Source organism: Salvia splendens, chromosome 17 (genome assembly GCF_004379255.2).
Source record: "Salvia splendens isolate huo1 chromosome 17, SspV2, whole genome shotgun sequence".
Classification (NCBI taxonomy): Eukaryota; Viridiplantae; Streptophyta; class Magnoliopsida; order Lamiales; family Lamiaceae; genus Salvia; species Salvia splendens.
Genome location: NC_056048.1, coordinates 17,142,528 through 17,165,809, shown reverse-complemented (window position 1 = coordinate 17,165,809; position 23,282 = coordinate 17,142,528).

The window sequence follows — 23,282 nt, the reverse complement described above, 5'->3', positions numbered from 1 at the left end:
TGAAGTGCATCATACTTTCTACGAAGGTATGAACGCGGTAACCAAGGATCTAGCAAATTCATCGTCAGGAGGAAGCTTCACACAATTACGGGTCAGCGAAGCGAAGAGAGTCCTAAGGAAGCTACTGAATGCAAAGAAAGAGTATGACCATTCAAGGGAAGGATACAACCGAGAGCGGGCTGCTGTTGTCTCGTCTACTGATCAGGAAAATAAACTGGAGCAGAAAATGGACTTGAAGATGGATGAGCTGAAGAAGTCACTTCTGAGTGCGATCGAGAAAAGCACCCCACCACCTCCCCCAGCTGGGAATTACAAAGGTGCAGAACAGGGAAATCAAGGACCGAACTATGAACAGCCTAGTGACTACGTGAATATGGAACAGGTCAATGCTGCGGGGTACTTCAATTCCAGTGGGCATTGGATTCAGGGTAGACAACGGGATGCACCATGGAGGGATCATCCAAACTTTCGATGGGGAGACGGGGGCCAAAATCAGAACCAAGGACAGAACCAGTATAACCCCAATCCAAACCAAAACCCTAACCGTGGACTAGTGATAAGGCTAATTTCATGCATGGGTCTAGGGATTTAATTCGTGATTTTACTAGGACTAACGCACGTTTTAAGCCAGGTGTGTGAAGGAATTCGCCAGGTCCAGGAAAGAAGACCAAAAAATCACAAGGTCGAGGAACTGGCGATTTAGTGAACAATTATGAAGAGAATTGCTCGACGGAGGAAGCTCCAGAGTTGAAGGGTAGAATAGGGATTTCTACGAAGACTCAAGGGCTATGTCCGCATCTATAAAAGGCAGAAGCATGCAAGCTGGAGGGATCTTCTCGGGGGAGACCTCACCACAGCCTGTTGCTTAGTTCACTTTCCCACACACACACTTGATACTAGTTTTGAGGAGATCTCAGTTCGCACGTTCGGGTTTCATCTTAGCTTCCGATATGGTGTAACACCGCTCTTGTTAGGAGCGAAGAAACAATTTATTTTCCGCTTTCCGTATTTTACTTACTCTGCCGAGCTTCGTTGTTCGAAGCTCGGTTCGCTGTTTTCACCGAATAGTTTCTGGTTTAAATGCAAGTTTGATTTTCCGTTATGGCGATTGTGTTGATTTCTGGTTTGATCGTTTCGCTTATTGAGATTTTGGAGTTTTAAATTGTCTGAGTTGGATGCGTTTCGCAGCTGTTTACTGAGTTATTGTAGGTTAATGGTCAGATCCGGGAGATTGCAGTTGGATTGTGGAAGAATTTTGGTTGGATTTGCTGGATTTGTTGGTTGTTGGGTTCGGATGTCTTGGATCCGGAGTGGATCAAGTATTCTGACGTGAATCTGAGTAGTTTCGATCTGATTTTCATGCTTAGTTTACGTGTTTTACTTTCATTCCGTCTAGTGTACGCAGATCTGATGTTTTTCCGAGTTGCAGCAAGATAACGACGACCAAATCTCTATATTCTGTCGAATCTCGCTTTTTGCTCTGTTTTGTTCATCTGCAAGTTTAATTCGGTTGAGAGGATGCATTTTGCTGCGAGCTAGCGTCAGAGTTTGTTAATCTGCAGTTCTTTCCGTACTTGCCATTTTTGGAATTATGGTCCCCACTTTCAGTCATATTCTGTTTAGCTAGATTAGGTAGTTGTTTACACTGTCTAGGAAGTGGTTATGTTTCTTGTTGTCGAAGTCTGAATTTACAAGTTTAACATGTCCTAGGTCTAGCATTTACATTTTCTGCCTAGGTCTAGAGTTAGTTTAAAATTCTCAACCCTTTTGTTGCGTGGCAGCAGCCATTTGTCTGTCCAAAGTCTCTGAGCACTACTTTGCGAGTCCATCTCTGTGGGATCGACCCCACTTCCCTATACTAATTCATAGTATTCGGGTTGAGGGATTTATATTTTTTTTGAAGGGGAGTCGATGTGTGTCCAACGACCAAGCACTTTATGTTCTCTTAAGTTCCTAGACCTTGTGCTCTAGTGGATTTAAGGAGCGTGGTGTCTTGACCAAGCACTTGCAGTGATCTATTTCTGTGCACACGTGTTAAAAAAATCCTCGTTTCAAATGGCGCCGTTGCCGGGGATGGATGGCGTACTTTGTGTTAGTGCCTAGAGTTTTTGGTGTGAATAATTTTAATTTACTTTTTCTTTCCGTTTTCTTTGTAGTACATGAGCAGGAGCTTCCACCGGAGTAACTCGTCTGGTTGGAAATACGGTCAGTTCGTTTGGAAGATCAAGGATACAGCCTCCACCGTGACTACCAGATCAGGGTTCACGACGGGAGATCCGTTCCCGACTGAGTTTTTGAGTGACGAATCCTGGGAATCTTCAGGACGAACAGATCCGGAGTCCCCACCAGAATCGGAAACAGAGTCAGAAACAGGGGAGGAAGAGGAAGTTGAGATGGCACACGTAGCGGACCCAGATCCAGAAATAGGGTCACTAACGGCTCATCTCGATGGAGAGCCAGCACACGCAATAGTGATGAACCCACGTCAGAGATCTATTGAGATCAAAACGAATGTGTTAGGTGTCTTGCCAACATTTTCTGGGCGAAGGAGTGAATGCCCGTACGAGTTTTTGAACGAGTTTAGCAAGTTATGTGGCATTCAAAAGAGGCCTAATGATGCGACAGAGGAGGACTATCGCTTGCGCGCGATTCCTTTCACTCTAAAGGGGGAGGCAAATACATGGTTGTTGAGATTACCCCCGGATTCTATCCGCACCTGGAGGGACTTTAAATTGGAGTTCCTAGATTACTTCTTTCCATCCAACAAGACGAACGCTCTGAAGAAGGAGATAGTGGAATGCAAGCAGGATTACGATGAGTCATTGAGCCAATACTGGTCAAGGTTCAAGGGATTGCTGGACGCATGCCCGAATCATCGGATGATAGAGGCAGAGACCTACTCTCTGTTTTATGAAGGGGCAACTCCCGAGTCTAAGGATTTGATGAACTCCTCGAGCGGGGGGAATTTTACAAGAAAGAGAGGAAGTGAGGCAAGAGAGATTTTGGGAAGATTAATCGACGCCAAGAAGGCGTATGACAGTACGAGGAATGCTGTGAGAAGAGGCTCTGTGAATGCATTGAGGGAGCAGGAGGATGACAAAGTTGAAGCAAGGATTGATAGGCTGGAGAAAGCCTTGCTGAATGCTATCGAAAAAACTAATACAGCCGCACCAAAGGAAACGGCTAAGTTGTTAGGTCCAGTAGATAATCAACTCCAGCAATATTACGGACCTCAGGAAGGTGATTACCAGGCCCAGGCGAACGCGATGGGAAGTTGGAATCCTGATGGAAGTTGGAACCAAGGAAGACAAAGAGATGCACCCTGGAGGAATCACCCGAACTTTAGATGGTCTGAAAACGAGCAAAGCCAGCCAGCACCCCAACTGAGTATACAGTCCGCACCGCAGCCCGAGAGGCAGGGTAACTGGAGAAATCATGAGGGGCAAGGAAATTGGAACAACCGTAATCAAGGAGATCACTCGACCTGGGGAAACAAGAATCAAAATTATCAAGGGAATTCTTATGTACCACCACATCAAAGGAATTTCCAAGCACCTTACCCAGGTCAAGGAAGTAATTTCAACAACAATCCAGGAGGTCAAGGGCACATTCGCCCAGGCCAAGGAAGTGGAACAAACCAAAATATAGGGCCAGGCCCTAGTCAGCCAAGCTCTAGACCAAGGAACCTTGATGAGATGGTTCACGACCTCGTTAGTTCCCAGCAGCACATTCAGAACAATTTACAGTCGAACAATGATGTGGTCCACAAGCTTCAGGATGCGCAGCAAGAACAGAAGGCGGCAATGGATATGTTGGCCAAACAGTTGTCTCAAATAGCTACTTCCTTGAGTGATATGCGGGGAAACGAGGGCAAGATTCCTGCATCGGTAAGACCACCTGACAAAGCCAATATTAGCCAGATCACGCTGAGATCTGGGAAGGAGTACGAAGGGCCGGTCATGAGGTACAGAGAGGTCACGACCCCCATTAAGGATAAGGAAACAGAGGAAAAAACCACTGAATCAAGAAACTCGGTTGAAAGCAACCCTGCAGTTAGAGATGAACTTCAGGCAGGAGATTTAGAGAAACGGCTGCCCAGGACAATCGAACCATTTTTCCTAGATCCAGAACCGGAATTGGTAGAGAAAAAAGGAGTCGATGAATCTTCAGCAGGTGAATGTTCCGGAACCGGGAAATGACCAAAACCTTTCCCAAACTGAGGAGAGGCAAAGAAAAAGAAGGATGAGCCAGTGGATCTTATGGATATTTTCGGGAAACTGGAGATAAATCTACCCTTCTTACAGGCTTTGAAAATGCCAGTTTTCAGCAAGTTCATCAAAGAGTTTATAGCTGGGAAGGCTAGACCTAGTGGAAAAATCTTGATAGGCGAGAATGTGTCCGCGGTAATTCAGAAGCGGAGGATGCCTTCGAAATGCAATGACCCAGGTATGTTCACCTTGCCTATTTCCATCGGCGATGTAAAAATTGAGCATGCTATGTGTGACTTGGGAGCATCCATATATGTGTTACCCCTGTCCATATACAAGAGGTTAGTGGGAGTAGGTATGGTGGATACGAAGGTTGTGATCCAATTGGCGGACAGGTCATGCATCTGCCCTGAAGGAGTGCTCGAGAACGTAATAGTCAAGGTACACGACTTCCTGTACCCGGCTGACTTCCATGTGATTAAGATGAGCGATAATGAGTCTGTAGAGTCTGGCGGAGTATTATTGGGGAGACCTTTCCTGCGAACTGCTAAGACTATCATTGATGTCTTTGATGGTACTATCTGTCTCGATTACAATGGGGATAAATATACATTCAGCATAGATGAGGCAATGAAGAAGCCACTTGATGTTGAAAATTTGCATTCTGTAGATATCATTAACCCCTTGGTCCAGGAATACCTCGAGACTGAATTAATGCAGGGACAGATTGAGAACTCAGAGATGAGTCATGCTGTTGATAGGGAGGTGGCCAGTTGGTGCCAAGCAATGAATACGAGCAAGTTGTCAGATGAAGAGCTAGCAGAAGCAATTCTGGAATTTTGCACCAAGCCCGAGCTAGCCAGATCGAGGGAGACACTTTATGGGGCAAGCAAGGAAGATCTTCCTGGATCGACTAAGGGGATGACGACTAGAGCAGCAGAAAAGAACCCCCTGCCCCAGGAAAAAGATGTTCCCAAGAAGGAGTTGAAAACACTTCCGCCAGGCCTAAAGTATGCTTACCTTGAGGCGAATGAGACTTTTCCGGTGATTATCAACAGCAACTTGATCAAGGAACAGGAAGAGGAGCTGCTGAAAGTCATCCGAAGGAACAAGAACGCTATTGGTTGGACACTTTCTGACTTGGTAGGGATTAGCCCTGATCTGTGCATGCATCACATTCGATTAAATGAAGGAGCGAAACCCTGCAGAGACCCTCAACGCAAATTGAATCCCAATATGAGGGAAGAGGTATTGAAGGAGGTATTGAAGTTGTTATCCCTATGAATCATTTATTCCATACCAGACAGTGAATGGGTTAGCCCAGTACACATGGTACCCAAAAAGTCGGGAATCCAGGTTGTCAAGAACGACAAGAATGAGTTGGTACCGACCAGGCTCGTCACCGGTTGGAGGATGTGCATTGACTACAGAAAATTGAATGAGGCAACCAAGAAAGACCATTTTCCCCTTCCGTTCATTGACCAGATGCTGGAGAGATTAGCAGGCAAGCAATATTTCTGTTTCTTGGACGGATATAGTGGGTATTTCCAAATTTACGTGGACCCCGAGGACCAGGAGAAGACAACTTTCACGTGTCCGTTCGGAACGTATGCATATCGGAGAATGCCGTTTGGCCTTTGCAATGCACTAGGCACTTTTCAACGATGTATGATGAGTATTTTCTCAGACCTGCTGGAAGATTGCATCGAGATCTTTATGGACGACTTCACTGTATAGGGGGATTCATTTGATTCATGTCTGGCGAGCTTGGATGTAGTGCTGAGAAGATGTCAAGAGAAGCACTTGGTTTTGAATTTCGAGAAATGCCACTTCATGGTCCCTGAAGGAATTGTCCTGGGGCATGTAGTATCAGAAAGGGGCATACAGGTGGACCAAGCAAAAGTGGACGTGATATCAAAACTGCCCCACCCGACAAATCAAAAGGAAGTGAGGGGATTCCTAGGTCACGCAGGATTCTACAGGAGATTTATAAAGGATTTTGCCAAAATTGCTCAGCCACTCACTCATCTGTTGCATAACGATGTTGAGTTTGTTTTTAATGAGGGGTGCATTAAGGCTTTTCAGCTGCTGAAGGACAGATTAGTATCTGCCCCCATCATCAGAGCACCTGATTGGGGTTTGCCGTTTGAAATCATGTGCGATGCGAGTGACTATGCAGTAGGGGCGGTGCTAGGTCAAAGAGTTGACGGAAAAAGTTACGTGATTTTCTATGCGTCAAAAACGCTAAATCAAGCCCAGAAAAATTACGACACCACGGAGAAGGAAATGTTGGCAGTCGTGTACTCTTTTGAAAAATTCCGACCATATCTGCTCGGGTCGAGGGTGATAGTCTTCACAAATCACGCTGCGATAAAGTACTTACTGGCAAAGAAGGAGTCTAAGCCAAGGTTGATCCGATGGGTGTTACTGTTACAAGAGTTTAACTGGGAAGTCAGAGACAAGAAGGGGACGGAGAACAAGGTGGCTGATCACCTGAGTCGCATTTACCAAGGTGAGACGGATGAAGCAATACCTGATGCGTTCCCGGAAGAACATCTTTATTATTTTAACGATTCTCCTAGACCTATCAATTGGGAAGAAGTAATGGCAGCAACAGGTCCAGGAGATGCTGAAAAAAGGAAATGCCAGGCGAATGCAGAGCCATGGTTCGCTGATCTAGCAAATTACTTGGTCACTAGAGAAGTGCCCAGTTCCGACGAAATTTCCCGGGCCCAGAAGATGAAATTAAAAAGTGAAGCCAAATACTACTTTTGGGACGATCCGTATTTGTGGAAAATGGGAGCTGACCAGGTAATTAGGAGATGCATTCCGGAGTGGGAGCAAAGGGATGTGCTGAATCATTGCCATGCTTTAGCTTGTGGGGGTCACTTTGGACCTAGGAAGACTGCAAGGAAGGTTCTAGACAGTGGTTTCTACTGGCCTACATTACATAAGGATGCATTCGAATTCTGCCAGAATTGCGAAAGGTGTCAGCAGATTGGAGGAATTTCTAGAAGGGACGAAATGCCACAAGTTCCGGTGATTGTTTGTGAGATTTTCGATGTTTGGGGTATGGACTTTATGGGTCCATTTCCATCTTCATATGGGAATACATACATACTTGTGGCGGTGGACTACGTTTCGAAATGGATAGAGGCAAAAGTTACGACCTCCTGCGAAGCTGTGGAAGTAGCCAAATTTCTGCGGTCTAACATTTTCAACAGGTACGGGATCCCTAGGGCTGTCATCTCAGACCAAGGAACCCATTTTAAGAACCGTACAATAGAGGCTCTCATGAAGAAATACGGAGTCCACCATAGGTTGTCTACACCTTATCATCCTCAGTCCAACGGCCAGGCAGAAATATCAAATAGGGAGATAAAGGCCATTCTCGAAAAAACGGTGAACCCGTCTAGGAAGGATTGGAGTAAGAGACTGGATGATGCATTATGGGCTTATAGGACAGCTTATAAGACACCTATTGGTATGTCACCATATAGGTTGGTATTCGGAAAAATGTGCCACTTACCCGTGGGAATCGAACACAGAGCATACTGGGCGGTCAAAGAGATCAACATGAATCCGCAGGCTTGTGAAGAAGAGAGGAAGATGCAGCTCCAGGAACTGGAAGAGTTACGGCTTGAGTCTTATGAATCTGCCATGTGCTATAAGGAAAAAACTAAGCTTTGGCATGATAAAAATCTCCGGGTCAAGGAACTCAGGGTAGGACAGAAAGTCCTTTTGTTTCAATCCAAGCTCAAGTTGATGCCTGGAAAGTTAAAGTCTAAATGGATTGGGCCTTACATCATCATGGGACTTTGAGCAAACGGAGCAGTTGAAATCCAGGGAAGTGCACCAAATTCCATACCTTTTCTTGTCAATGGACATAGGATAAAGGTCTTTAGGGATAGCTCAGAGTTGTGTGTAGTGGACGAAGTGCCACTACGCGCACTCTTTGATATCACCTAACCAGTCTAGGAAGGAAGTGTTTTTAAAATATCTCCTGGGTCTAGTAATTAAAAGTTTGACCATACCCTGATCCAGGAAATTTTGAGAACACTTGACAACAATTTTGTAAATATTTAATTGCTTTCTTTAAATCAAGAAAAATCCAAACAAATAAAAAATTTTATTCTTCCAAAAATATTTTCGAAACACCAGACCCATCGGGAATGTTTTTGATGCTGTCATATCCTAGACCCGGGGAGTTTGGCGTTTCATATTTGTTTTTTAGTTTGATGTTTTCTTTTAGTGTGTTTTGGCAGAAGAAATTTACTTGAGCAAGGAATTGTGGGGTAAAAGAGTTTTGGAGGGAGTTGGCACCGGTCCGGATTTCAAAGAGCACTTTATGGGGAGGCGTACGGTCGCTAGCGTCACTACCTGCACCCGCCTGCAAAAGGAAACTGTCCTCTCCAATGCCTACACTATGATCGGTTTTTGGCCTTCTTATTTTCTCATTACTCATTCTCTCTCCAAATATTCTCTCTCCCAAATCAAAAACCCCAAATTTCAATCTCTCTCTAACCCTAATCTGAAAATTTCGCCCAAGTTCTTTTCAAAATTTTCTGCAGAATACCATGGATAACCAACAAGGAACCAGCAGCGCTTCTGGATCCGCCGAGAAGAGTGCGGCGGAGTTCATGAATGAACTATTTCAGAAGTTCGGAGGGGCCGATAAAGCGATGCAAGCGTTCGCGATGTTTGCAATGGGACAACCCATGCCAGCCGTTCCAACAACCACCGTGACACAACCGGAGGTTGTCGAGACACCACCCACTGCTGTACAAGAAACCGCACCGGAGGCTGCTACCATTATTCCAGAAGAAACCACCTCTGCCCAGGACACAGTCCCAGAAACCGCCACCAGGCCGGAGGACGATGCAGTGCCCGCCGTTCCAGGATCACCCATTGCGGAGATTCGCGAAGTAGAGACAGATCTGGCCGCGGGACTGACGTTATTGGCCGTAAGTGAACCCAGGTTAGGTTCTGATTCTCAGAAGGAAACCCCTGTTTTAAAGTTTGGAGGTGATGGTGTTTCAGAGGGAGTAAACCTTGATATTTCTGCTGTGAATTTGGTGGAGAGTGTTGTTGGGGGGGGTAGATGCTCTTGTTGCGGTAGTTGAGGACACCGCTATTACTGTTAGTAGGGTTGAGGGGGAAACCCCTGTTCTGGAGGCGTCTGTTGAGAGGGATGCCGTTGTTGATGATGATGATGTTCAAGTGGGCGGAGAAGCCCTAAATTCTGAGAAGGATGTAGAAAAGGAAACCCTAGACGTAGTTGGGGGCGATGAAGCCCAATTTACTGAGGAAGATGTTGATGCGGGAAGGACTCCCGACAAATCTGTGGGCACTGAAGCCCAACCTGAAGGAAATCTTACGGGGTTAGAAACCCCTGTTTATATCACGGGGGCAACCCCATTGTTAGCAGAGGAAAGTGGAGCACTCGATTCTGAGGGTGCTCAAGAAACTGTCGATGCAGGACTCAACATGATAGTGGATTTAACTGAGGTCTCTGAGGAGGCCGATTCGCAGCTTAATCTAAGGGAAACAAGGAGACGGACACGTCGGAGTATTCTTGATGACATTGACGTATCTGCCCAACAAAAGGAAAAGGATACGCTGGACCTAGCGACAGCCGTGTCTGCGCAGGAAGACTCCCCCAGGCCGAGTGGAAGGGAGAGTGACGAAGAGGGGCGCCGCGCGAGGGCTAAGAAGAGGAAAGGGAAACAAATTGCTTCCTCCTCGACCGAGAAGGAGAGGGGGAAATCTACTGAATCCCCACTTCCTCCACCCGCCAAGGTACCATACGCCACAGAGCCCGAGAATCCTGCCAGGTCCAGTGATTCAGAGGAGGAGCAAGACGAGGATGTACTGAACTTTGAGCCGACGGAGATTTGGATTACAAAAGAGCTGCTAGACGATATGAGAAGATTTGACGATCCAAAACGTGTGGCCATATACAAGGAAAAGAGTGCTGAGGGAAAGGTGGCGAAGTCCGGAAAAATGTACCACCCGGCGGAACTCAAACATATTAGCTCTAACGATGAGTTCAGGGGGTATATAGATGCAATCGGTTTTGATTGGTTACTAAAGCACAACACTTTTGAAGTTCCAGTCGACGCGGCCCGTGAATTCTTTTCCACCTTCCGGTTCAAATCCACCGCCGATTTGGATACGGATTCCATAGCTTTCAGGCTTTTTAATGAAGAACATAGGATGAGTATCCGGGAGTGGACGCTGCGGATGGGCTTGCTAACGAGAACAGAAGATGATGAGGGCCTGTGGAACGACAGAATGGTTGGTCCGCCGAAGTTGACGCCAGGATTTCAGGCACAAGGTGCGTGGGAGTTCTTGACTCACTCAAGAGTGGGTCAATTTAAAACAAGTTTTTCGAAGGCACACCATATAGAAAATCGGGTCCTGCGATTCGCCCAAACTTTTGTTAGCTACAACTTGATGGGCACTGCCAACAACGCCCTGACGACCGCCGACCTATACTTTACGTGGTGCATGGCCACAGGAGTACGAGTTCATTTGGGTTATTGGTTAGCCCAAGCCTGCCATCAAGTCACCTCCAACCCGTCCAGGCATCTGTACACGTGCCATCTTCTCGGGGCCTATTTGCAGCGCAACATTGTAATTAAAATCAGCAAGGCCTGCCGTGTAGTAAAGATGTGCTCAGCCCCGGAAGTCTTCAATTTCGACTTTTTTTTCAACAAGGGGTTGCTGATCGCCCGAGGGAAGGAGGTGTGTTTTTATGAGGTCGGTAAGTCAGAGGCACAAGTCAAGCAGGAACCCGATGGTGTGGAGGTAAAGGATCAAGCCACTGAGGACGAAGTCAGGATGATGGTTCAGGGAGTTCAGAAAGAAGTTGAGGAGGTAAGGAAAGGAATCGACGGGGTACGCAAGGAAATGACTGAGATCCGAAGGGAATTCGGAAAAAGCAGGGAAGAGGCCGCAGTCCTGAGGGGACGTATCACCGATTGGGTGGCTTCGTCAAGTGAGCAAACCAACAGGATGGCGGAGGGTGTTGCTTTGATGACGACCATGCTGAAATGGCTGCACAAAAAGTTCCCGGATGCATCAGAAACTATTCCTGGGTCTAGCGGCAACATTACAACGCTAAGTCCAGGAAGTGTATCCGCGCAGAAGCCATCACAAGGCCCGAGGCCTCACATCACCCCCTCTTCCGCTAGACCCATGATCCTGAGGACAGCCATACCCCGACCTACTGATGACAGACCAGAGAAGCCGGAGATGCCGGCCAGGAAGAAAGCAAAGGTGACCCAGCCGACGGTGCCACCAAAGTTTGGCTCCCACGGGGGCCAGACACCGAATTGAATTTCCCCTCAAACCCAAGTAACTTTTTCTTTCTTTTATTTAACAGTTCTTTCGTTTTATTTCTGTTTTACCTGCCAGCATGCTAGGTTCTGTATATATGTGTTGAACCCTTCCACTTAGACCAAGCATTGGTCTAAGTGTGAGAAGGGGTTATATGTCATAACATGTTTTGTGTTGTATGTTGTTCCTTCTCCCACTTAGCCCAATGCTTGGTCTAAGTGTGAGAAGTTTGTGTTTTGTTGAGTTCGTTTCATGTCGCCACTAACTGGCCTGCTTTCCACTTCATACGGATTGCTTGGGGACAAGCATAAATGAAGTGGGAGGGGGGACGCAGTTAGTGCAGTTAGTGTCTTGTACATATTCTGTTAGGTCTAGGAGTTTGTAGAAGTTTTTTTTTTTAGGTTTCGTGTTTGCATAACTGGTAAAATAAATAGCAAAAAGCCCCTTAGGGAGAGTAATTGAAGAGAAAATACATGCTAAATTGTGAATCCTTTTCTCTTAATAAATCAAAGTCAGTTGGATGAAGTAAGAACGATAGAGGATGCCTTAGATAACCCAGTTGTGCAGCCCTACTATAAGAGCGAGTTATAAGCCTATACACTTTGAGCTAACTTGTAAAAAGAATGGGCTACCACTTGATGCTTAGGGAGTAGAGAATAAAGGAGGTATAAGCTGGACGAAGTCCAGGAAAAGGAGGTATAAGCTGGACGAAGTCCAGGAACCGGAGGTATAAGCTGGACGAAGTCCAGGGGAGGAGTTAAAATAATAAAACCGGAGGTATAAGCTGGACGAAGTCCAGGAAAAAAAAAAAAAAAAAAAAAAAAATTTTAAGGGCAGGAAGCAGTAGTAACCAGACCCAGGAATAAAAAGGAGACGGTAGGAAGGAGAAACTCTCATAACCCGATGCATCAGTGGAGTAACTTTAACTTAAGAGCGATCCGATCCTAACATCCCTGGTGAGGAATGAGTGATCGAGTGAATCTAACAATTGGGAAGTCAGAAGGCTATCTTGACGAACTGACAACTTGACTAGACAGAAGAAGGGAGGGGGAGGAATCTGAGGCTGTAAACGCTTGGATTGACCTTAAACTTGTGGGGATGGCTGCTAGGAAAATACCAGTTTATGCGCTTATGTGTTTTCTTTTCTTTTGTGATTTTTATGTGTTTCGTGTTGTAGTTGTCTAGGTCTAGGAGTCTGTTTTGTTTGTAGAATAGTACTTGGGGGGGGGGGGCGTGCATTGAAATTCGCCTTATTTCTTTTTCTTGTCTTTCATACTTGAGGACAAGCATGGTTTAAGTGTGAGCAGTTTGATAAGGCTAATTTCATGCATGGGTCTAGGGATTTAATTCGTGATTTTACTAGGACTAACGCACGTTTTAAGCCAGGTGTGTGAAGGAATTCGCCAGGTCCAGGAAAGAAGACCAAAAAATCACAAGGTCGAGGAACTGGCGATTTAGTGAACAATTATGAAGAGAATTGCTCGACGGAGGAAGCTCCAGAGTTGAAGGGTAGAATAGGGATTTCTACGAAGACTCAAGGGCTATGTCCGCATCTATAAAAGGCAGAAACATGCAAGCTGGAGGGATCTTCTCGGGGGAGACCTCACCACAGCCTGTTGCTTAGTTCACTTTCCCACACACACACTTGATACTAGTTTTGAGGAGATCTCAGTTCGCACGTTCGGGTTTCATCTTAGCTTCCGATATGGTGTAACACCGCTCTTGTTAGGAGCGAAGAAACAATTTATTTTCCGCTTTCCGCATTTTACTTACTCTGCCGAGCTTCGTTGTTCGAAGCTCGGTTCGCTGTTTTCACCGAATAGTTTCTGGTTTAAATGCAAGTTTGATTTTCCGTTATGGCGATTGTGTTGATTTCTGGTTTGATCGTTTCGCTTATTGAGATTTTGGAGTTTTAAATTGTCTGAGTTGGATGCATTTCGCAGCTGTTTACTGAGTTATTGTAGGTTAATGGTCAGATCCGGGAGATTGGAGTTGGATTGTGGAAGAATTTTGGTTGGATTTGCTGGATTTGTTGGTTGTTGGGTTCGGATGTCTTGGATCCGGAGTGGATCAAGTATTCTGACATGAATCTGAGTAGTTTCGATCTGATTTTCATGCTTAGTTTACGTGTTTTACTTTCATTCCGTCTAGTGTACGCAGATCTGATGTTTTTCCGAGTTGCAGCAAGATAACGACGACCAAATCTCTATATTCTGTCGAATCTCGCTTTTTGCTCTGTTTTGTTCATCTGCAAGTTTAATTCGGTTGAGAGGATGCATTTTGCTACGAGCTAGCGTCAGAGTTTGTTAATCTGCAGTTCTTTCCGTACTTGCCATTTTTGGAATTATGGTCCCCACTTTCAGTCATATTCTGTTTAGCTAGATTAGGTAGTTGTTTACACTGTCTAGGAAGTGGTTATGTTTCTTGTTGTCGAAGTCTGAATTTACAAGTTTAACATGTCCTAGGTCTAGCATTTACATTTTCTGCCTAGGTCTAGAGTTAGTTTAAAATTCTCAACCCTTTTGTTGCGTGGCAGCAGCCATTTGTCTGTCCAAAGTCTCTGAGCACTACTTTGCGAGTCCATCTCTGTGGGATCGACCCCACTTCCCTATACTAATTCATAGTATTCGGGTTGAGGGATTTATATTTTTTTTGAAGGGGAGTCGATGTGTGTCCAACGACCAAGCACTTTATGTTCTCTTAAGTTCCTAGACCTTGTGTTCTAGTGGATTTAAGGAGCGTGGTGTCTTGACCAAGCACTTGCAGTGATCTATTTCTGTGCACACGTGTTAAAAAAATCCTCGTTTCAACTAGCAAACCCAGACTACCAGCCCAACTGGTCAGGAAGAAACCAACAAACCCAAAATCAAAGCCCACAAAGCCAAAACCCGAATCCTGTTTATGTACCACCCCACCAGAGAAACTTCCACAGTTTCCAAAATCAGCCAAATCATGCACCCCAACACCATCAGAACCAAAATCAGTTTCAAGCCCAGCACCAGAATCAATATCCTCAAGATCAGTACGTCCCTCCTGCCCAGTATAACCAATACCCGCCTAATCAAGGCCAGCAAAACTTCCAGAACTATCAACACCAAGGGCCGAATCATTTCCAAAATCCGAACAGGCCAAGGAGGTCCGTTGAGGACATGATGGGTGAAATGCTAGCGTCACAACAGAGCATTAAAGGAGACTTGCAATCCCATAACGAGGTCGTGCAGGGGATGCAAAATGCCCAGAAAGAACATAAGGCGAACATGGATATGATGAATAGGCAGTTAGCCCAACTGGCCAGTTCGGTGGGGGATTTGAAGGGAAATGCAGGTAAACTCCCATCTACAGTCCAAATGCCCGACAAGGCAAATGTGAGTAAGGTTACGTTGCGGACCGGAACTACTTATGACGCGCCTCAACCCAAACGACCTAGTGGAGGATCTAACGGAACGAAGATAGGAGGCGATACCGTTTCAGCGGAAGAACTAGGGAGGCCTATGCCTCAGATGCAGGATCCATTCTTCTTGGATGCTACACCAATTGTAGGAGATGAACCCGAAACCCTACTGACCAGGAAGGAACCTCATCGAGAGGAAGAGCCCAGAATGGAAGCCCAGACTCAGGAACTACCCCGGAAAGACTCCAAGAAGGTTGCTAAGGGACAAGTAGATGAGAAAAAAGGGGAGAAACCATTCCCATTCCGATTTGTTACAAAGAGGAAGAAAGAGAACCCGGTTGACTATTTGTCGATTTTTGGGAAGTTGGATGTCACCATACCATTTCTCCAAGCCGTGAAACTACCCCCTCTTGGGAAATTCATAAAGGACTTCATAGCCGGGAGAGCCCAGAAAGATGGCAAGATTATGGTGGAAGGGATAGCGTCAGCAATAGTGCAAGAGACGTTACCACCCAAGAGAGCCGACCCAGGTATGTTTACCTTACCAATAACTGTTGGAGATGTGAAGGTCGAACATGCAATGTGTGATTTGGGGGCGTCTATAAATGTCATGCCATTGTCTATCTATAACCGGTTGAAGGGAGTGAGGCTGTCAAGTACTAGAGTATTGATCCAACTGGCTGATAGGTCGTGCATAAGTCCGGAGGGAGTTTTAGAGAATGTATTAGTTAGAGTGCATGATTTTACATACCCTGCTGATTTTTATGTGATCAAAATGAGTGAGCATGAAGCGAGGGAGTCTAGTGGAGTCTTGTTAGGAAGACCATTTTTGAGAACGGCCAAGACGATCGTGGATATGGCTGAGGGGACTATTTGCATTGATTTTCATGGGGAGAAGTTTACCTTTGATATAAATGATGCCATGAAGAAACCTATTGATTCTGAAAATCTATGCTATGTTGATGTGATTGACCCTTTAGTCCAAGATTTTCTTGAGACCGAACTATTGCAGGAGAAACTCCAGGCTTTAGATGTTTATGAACAGGCTGACGTAGAAGCTGCTGCATGGTGTGATCTGATCAGTAGCCAGGGGTTGACCGATGAAGAAATTGAAGGAGCAATCAAGGATTTTTGTCAAAAGTCGGAGTTCAGAGGAGCCGCAGGGGCTCAGCTACCAGTCAGTATAGAAGAACCATCAGAAGGAGATTTAGAAAAAGGGGAAGAGTCCGAGAAAAACCCCCTAACCGAAGACACACTTCCACCCCAAGTTGAGCTGAAGAAGTTACCCTCGAATTTGAAGTATGCCTTCCTCGGAGGTGAGAACTCTTATCCAGTGATCATCAGCAGCAGCCTTACGAAGGAACAAGAAGCTAGGCTACTGACCGTGCTGAGCAAGAACAAGAAGGCGATTGGATGGAGTCTTACAGATTTAGTTGGAATTAGCCCCGACGTCTGCATGCACCATATTAGGCTGGAAGAGGGAGCAAAGGCACATCGAGATGCCCAAAGGAAAGTAAACCCTAACAAGCGAGAGGAAATATTGAAGGAAATCTTGAAGTTGTTGTCGCTAGGGATTATCTATTCAGTGCCAGACAGTGAGTGGGTCAGCCCGATCCACATGGTTCCAAAGAAGTCGGGAATCCAAGTCGTCCAAAATGAGAGGAATGAGCTGATTCCAACGAGGCTAGTCACGGGTTGGCGAATGTGCATCGATTACCGCAAGCTGAACAATGCAACAAGGAAGGATCACTTCCCTCTGCCTTTTATCGACCAGATGTTGGAGCGACTAGCTGGGAAGAAGTACTTTTGCTTCTTGGATGGGTACAGCGGATATTTCCAAATCTACGTGGATCCTGAAGACCAGGATAAAACCACCTTCACTTGCCCATTCGGAACTTATGCATACCGGCGCATGCCTTTCGGCCTATGCAACGCTCCAGGTACGTTTCAACGTTGCATGATGAGCATATTTTCTGATTTGATTGAGGATTGCATAGAGATATTCATGGATGACTTTACGGTCTACGGAGACTCGTTCGATTCTTGCCTTCATCATTTGGATATAGTTCTTGAGAGATGTCAAGCGAAGAGTTTGGTTTTGAACTTTGAGAAGTGCCATTTTATGGTCACCGAAGGGATTGTTCTGGGACACGTGGTCTCGGAAAGGGGAATCCAGGTGGATCGAGCAAAGGTGGACGTTATATCTAAATTACCGTTCCCTACTGATTAGAAGGGGATTAGGGGTTTTCTGGGGCATGCCGGATTTTATCGACGATTTATTAAGGATTTCTCCAAAATCGCCCAACCCCTTACCAGGCTACTTCAAAATGACGTGGAGTTCGTTTTTGATGAGCAATGCAAGGCTGCTTTCAATCTTCTCAAGGAAAAGCTGATATCTGCACCTATCATACGGGCTCCTGACTGGGACCATCCTTTCGAAGAATGTGCGACGCCAGCGACTTTGCGGTAGGGGCCGTGCTGGGTCAGAAGATCGATGGGAAGAGGTACGTAATTTTTTATGCGTCCAAGACTTTGAATCAAGCCCAACGGAATTACGATACCACTGAAAAGGAGATGCTGGCAGTGGTGTATTCTTTCGAGAAGTTCCGGCCATATTTGTTGGGATCCAAGGTCATAGTATATACTGACCATGCAGCCATTAAGTATCTGATTGCCAAGAAGGAATCCAAACCACGCTTGATCCGATGGGTACTCTTGTTACAAGAATTTGATTGGGAGGTGGAAGATAAGAGAGGAGTCGAGAACAAGGTGGCAGACCATTTGAGCAGAATAATGCAAGATGGAAACAGTGACGAAGTGCATGATAAGTTTCCAGAGGAACATTTATGTGAGGTGATTTTTGCGCCCAGGAAAATTGATTGGGAAGAAGTGTACAAACTTACTGGTCAGAATGATACAGCAAAAGGAAAGGAGAAGGTAGGGCAGGAGCCATGGTATGCGGACCTGGCCAACTACCTAGTAACTGGAGAACTTCCAGAAGCACCAAGTGTTACCAAGGCACAAAGAATGAAGATCAAGAGTGAAGCAAAATACTACTTTTGGGACGACCCCACCTATGGAGGGTAGGATCCGATCAAGTGATAAGAAGGTGCATTCCTGACTGGGAGCAGCGGGATGTTCTAACCCACTGCCATTCGTTAGCATGCGGGGGACATTTCGGATCCAAGAAGACGGCAAGAAAGATTATGGATAGCGGCTTTTATTGGCCAACACTCAACAAAGATGCGTACGAGTTCTGCAGAAGTTGCGAGCGTTGCCAACTGACCGGTGGAATATCTGCCCGGGACGAAATGCCGCAGGTACCCATAATAGTTTGCGAGCTATTCGACATATGGGGAATGGATTTCATGGGGCCTTTTCCTTCGTCCTATGGCAATCTGTATATCCTAGTCGCGGTAGATTACGTCTCCAAATGGGTAGAAGCCAAGGCCACAAGTACGTGTGAAGCAAAGGAGGTGGCCAAGTTCTTAAAGAGTCATATCTTCAGCCGGTTCGGAGTTTCAAGGGCGATCATATCAGATCAAGGTACACACTTCTGTAATCGCACAATTGAAGCCTTAATGAAGAAATACGGTGTGCACCATAGACTTTCCAGCCCGTACCATCCGCAAGCCAATGGTCAAGCGGAGATCTCTAACCGTGAGATAAAGAAGATTTTGGAGAAGACTGTGAACACTTCGAGGAAAGACTGGAGTGTGAGGTTAGAGGATGCTCTCTGGGCGTAGGGTATCGAACATCCTACAAAACCCCCATAGGCATGTCCCCTTACCGGATCGTTTTTGGGAAGATGTGCCATTTACCGAGTGGGATCGAGCATCGAGCATACTGGGCAGTACAGAAAGTGAATATGGATGCTACAGCCTGCGAAGAGGAAAGGAAGCTGCAGCTGCAGGAGCTTGAGGAACTTAGATTGGAGTCATTCGACTCAGCCATGTGGTACAAGGAGCGAACCAAACTGTGGCATGATCGAAATCTGAGAACTAAGGAGCTCCACGTTGGCCAGAAAGTACTACTCTTCCAGTCAAGATTGAAGCTTATGCCAGGGAAACTCAAGTCCAAATGGACAGGACCTTACATCATAACTGCACTCAGATCCAATGGAGCAGTAGAAATTTCAGGGAGTTTTCCTAACTCGGAACCTTTCATAGTAAATGGACATAGGTTGAAAATATTCAGGGAGAATAGCGAAGTGGGTGTAGTGGATGAAATTCCACTGCAAACACTTACATCGGTTTCATACTGATCAGTAAGATAGGAATTTGGAATTCCACATGGCTAGTTCCATTTTGATAATTTTCTGCGTATACTGGCCAAGTAGGATTCCAAATTACCCAAGAAAGGTGTAAATATTGTAAATACGTAATTAGTCTTTGCATGTCAGATAATTTCTAAGAAAATCCAAAAATATTTTCGGGCCTTAAATTTAATTTGGAGTACACATTGACCAAGAGACTACCTATTTGGTGCTATTTCTATTCTAATTTAAGAGCCCATTTGAATTATTTCCCTTATTAGGCAAGTAATGGTAGGTTTCGAGAAAAGACGAAATTTTGAATTAAGACTTATGCAGCTTTTGCAGGGTGGCAGCGGCTGGAGTGGCGTGGAGCAGAGAGAGTAGACGCGATAGCCAATCAGGGGCCAGCATTCCTAACCGCCTTCCGTCCAAGCGTCACGACCGGCAACTCCCTATAGCCGGTTGTAACCATCTGCAACTGCTATCTCTCGCCTAAATTAAACGACCGTCCCAAACTTTATCCCTCACAAACCCTCATTTTCAAATTCCCTTTTTTCAAGAGATATTATCCCATACTCTCTCAAGAAAGCGTAAATCACAAACCCTCATTTTCTTCCATTTTCTCCCAGATATCAAGACCAAATTCCACTCTTTACAAGCCCTAATTTTCAGCCATGGGGAAGAAAGCATTTGCTACCAAAATCAAACCGCCCTCAAAGAAAACCAGTGAGGAAGGAAACCTTGAAATACCACCACCACTAAACCCACAACGTCCCGCGCCAACACAACAAGCCCCGCCGATGGTCTCTCTGGATGCAATGGCGGAGTTTCTCCGATTGCAGGATCCGAATAGGAATTGGGCAGCGGAGTTAGAGTATTTTAACCAAGGTAGAGGGCAAGGGAGCGGAGCCGGAGCAACTCATGCGGCAACCATGCCAGTAACCACTACGCAACCCTTGACCCCTATTTCATCTACATTGCCGATTCCGTCGATGATTCCCCAAGAAAGCAACCCCCCAACTGAAGCCGAAATGACAGAGACGGAAGGAATTTTTCCGACGACCCAGGAAGCCGAACTTGAGGATCTCGAGGCCATTGCGGCTTATTATGCCTCTGATGAAGAAGAAAGAGCGGAAAGGCTGAGAAGGGAGCAACAAGACCAGGAAGGGGGAGAAGGAATTGAGGAGACGCCAGAAGTGGAAGCGGTTCGCCAAGAAGTAATTAGGGAGGAGATCGACCTGAATAAGTCGGCCCAAAAGCGTGGCCTCATGACGGAAACGGAGTTTGAATCAATAGTGGAAGAGGTGAATCGCAGGGAAGATACTGCTCTAATGGCTGAGGGTCTAGACCTCGCATCGAGGGCAGTAGGAGAGGATGAACAAGCTTTTACAGAACCCATACCGAAGGATAAGGCATCCCAGTCAGTAGGGGAAGAGGAGAGGGAAGAACAGAGTGAAGAGAAAGGGCCAGAGCCAGTTGATACCCAAGTGGAAGCAGGGGATGATCGAATGCAAGTAGATGAGGAGAGACCAACCGTAGACACTCAAGTACCGGAAGCTGTGGCGCCTCCCGTCTTAAAACCCCACCCAGTGAAGCGGCAATTGGTTCTGAAGATGCGGGTATCTCAGTGATGCCTGGGCAAAAGAGCAGCCAGCAAGGCCAAGACAAGCACGGCTGAGAACCCAGTAGAGATCGAGAGCGAGGAAGAACAAGCCACTCCAACGAAGGCAGGGGGTGAACCTGCACAGCCTACTGCTCAGGAGGAAGAAGCACAATATCAGCGAGCCAGAAAGAGGAAAGGGAAGGCTCCAATCCAGAAGAAAGCAGTAACAAAGAGGTCCAGGGCAGCAAACACAGGAATTGTGATTACCGAAGCTTCTCAGAGGATCCCATCGAGCCGGCAAGAGCAGAGTGATAGTGAGTATGAGATTAGTGAGGAGTCTGCATCGGATAGTGATGAGTCCGTGGAAGAGGAGGAATATGGGGAACAGTCGCTCCCAGGTGATCACCGAGAGCTTGTCCACCCACCAGTGGAGAGGCTCCGATATAGAAGATGGACCATGGATTTCACAAATGAGATCGCCGAGGAGATGAAACTCTTCGAGAAGCAGAAACTGAAGGATACCTTCGAGAGTCTGGACGATGGCAGCATGGAAATTAAGTGCGGCAAGGTAATACACTACCCTTCTCTGGATGAACTAGGTGTTCGTGACCAATTCCTTGCTTATATAAATGCTTTGGGTTTTGAGTGGCTACTGCAAAATGGGGATCCACGTATCAGTGTGAGATTAGCGAAGGAGTTCTTCACTACCTTTCGGTTTAAGGTGACAACGGACCTGGATGAAGTGTCCATTAGTTTTAGATTGTTTGCGGCAGAGTTTAGTATGAACTTGATAGAGTGGACATGTCGGATGGGCATGTGTACATTGGAAGAAGCGATCAGTTCTGAGTGGAGAGAGAGGGAGAGGGGTATCCCTCGTAGGCACGTGGATTTTGATCAACAGGAGGCCTGGGCTGAACTTACTCACCCCGGCGCTGGAGAATTCGCGTCCACTGTTTCCCGTTCCATCCATTTCAATGATCCAGTTCTGCGACTAATACAGCTCCACCTTGATGCCAACCTGCTGGGCCAATCTAACTCAGTCGTCCGCACTTCAATGACGAAGGTGTATCTCCTTTGGTGCGCAAGACAGGGACGCAAGCTGCATCTTGGATTTTGGACGGCATATCAGTGCCACTTGATCGCTACGCACCCTGCCAGAAACCTCACTCTTTGTCACATTTTGGGAGCTTTCGTAGGCAACAACCTCATTATCACTGAGGCTGAAGACTTGTCTCCGCTGCCCATGGTGCGGCCACCGGGATTATTCGACATACCTTACTTCGTTAGGACAAATGCGGTCTACATGAGGGTGGGACGACCGCAATTTTATGCAATGGGTGAGGAAGCCACGGCAGGAGGAAGAGTCGCGTTATTGGAAAGGACGGTTACTGAATTGGCGGAGGAGAACAGACAGATGAGGGCAGAAATGATCCGATTGGCATCAGTAGTGGAACGGGTGTTGAAGGAATCTGCGGAGCAGAGGATACTGACCCAGAGGCAAGCGTCTATGGAAGTGATCGTGACTAATTTAGGAGAGGAGAACCACAAGATACAGACGGAGATGAATAGGATGTTGTCCATGATCGACAATATCCTAGAGGAGGTGAGCCACCAGAGGGCGGCTGAAGCTATGAGAGTGAGGGGCAGTGTAGCCCAGGATACCGGACCAAGCGGCCATGCTGGCCAGGATGTTGAACCACAAGTCCCAGAGACCGTAGTGAAGGAGCAAGAGGAAGAGAAAGCCGAGGTGCCGGCAACTGCCGAGGAGCCGGCAAAGGATGATGAGAACCAAGCTGGAATGGAGACAGACCAACCGGAGGACCAACCGATAGAACGACATGCACCACCTGCCCCACGAAGGAGCAGGAGACTCCGATAGACCCCCCCTACTGACCAAGTTAGTTTTTCTTTTTAAGTTTCAGTTTTTCTTTTAACTTTTCGTATTGTTGTTATGAGTTGGTTTTTGTTTAGGTAGTATAATTTGTGTTTGCGCGCAAACCCCACTTCATAACACTTAGCCTATTCCATAGTCTAAGTGTGAGAAGTTAAGGGTTTGTTTCTTTGGAGCATGTTTTCTTTGTTTTGTTTGTTTTGTTTTCTATGTCGCATGCATGTTAGCTCACACTTAGCCCATTGCATGGTCTAAGTGTGAGGAGTTTGTATATATGTGTTTGTGGTTATGTTTTGTTGATCTCTGTATAGGTGATAAAACCTCTCTCACTTAGCCTATTCCATAGTCTAAGTGTGAGAAGTTTTTGTTTTAGTTTTGCTGTTTGTTGTCTGTGTGCCATCGTACTGGCCATTACCTTTTCCACTTCACAGCCTTATCTGAGGGCAGACACTTGTGAAGTGAGAGGGGGGACGCAATGGCCAGTAGGATGTATGTATATATGTGTAGTCTTTGTGTTTGTGCTTTTGTTTTGTTTTGTTAGGTCTAGTTTTATGTTGTGCGTGATTGGGCTTAAAACTCAACCGTCTTGAGCT